Here is a 537-nt window from a genome sequence, read left to right on the forward strand (position 1 = left end):
CTTACTTGTGATGGTTTCTTTTGTACAGCGTCCTTCAAATAAGGTTGTTYTTCCAGAATACCAAGTTGGAATCTCACCCTATAGTTTGTTTTTGCAGTGTCTAGAGAAGATTAGCCTATACTGGGCCACCTGTTACCGATAATATAAATGTAGGCATTAAAACAAATGAAAAGACCAGCTATATCCACATCTGGGTTTTAAATCCCTAATAGCCTGTCTGATCTCCTGTCCCCATCTAATTATAAATAAACGTTTAAGTCCTATACCTTGGGATGATCAGTAAAAAATACTCTGTTATAAAAGGCCTGTGTTGTGCCTAGGGGTGGATGAAGAGCAAGTCAACAGCTTATGGGTAAGGATTAAAGGGCAGGCTAGCATGGGTGACACTGTGGTGGGTGTTTACTACAGGCCACCTGATCAGGAAGAGGAAGTTGATGAGGCCTTTTACAGACAACTGGAAGTAGCCTCACGATCCCAGGCCCTGGTTCTCATGGGGGACTTCAACCACCCTGATATCTGCTGGAAAGACAACACAGC

Source organism: Apteryx rowi, unplaced genomic scaffold (assembly GCF_003343035.1).
Source record: "Apteryx rowi isolate R43461 unplaced genomic scaffold, aptRow1 scaffold_247, whole genome shotgun sequence".
Lineage (NCBI taxonomy): Eukaryota > Metazoa > Chordata > Aves > Apterygiformes > Apterygidae > Apteryx > Apteryx rowi.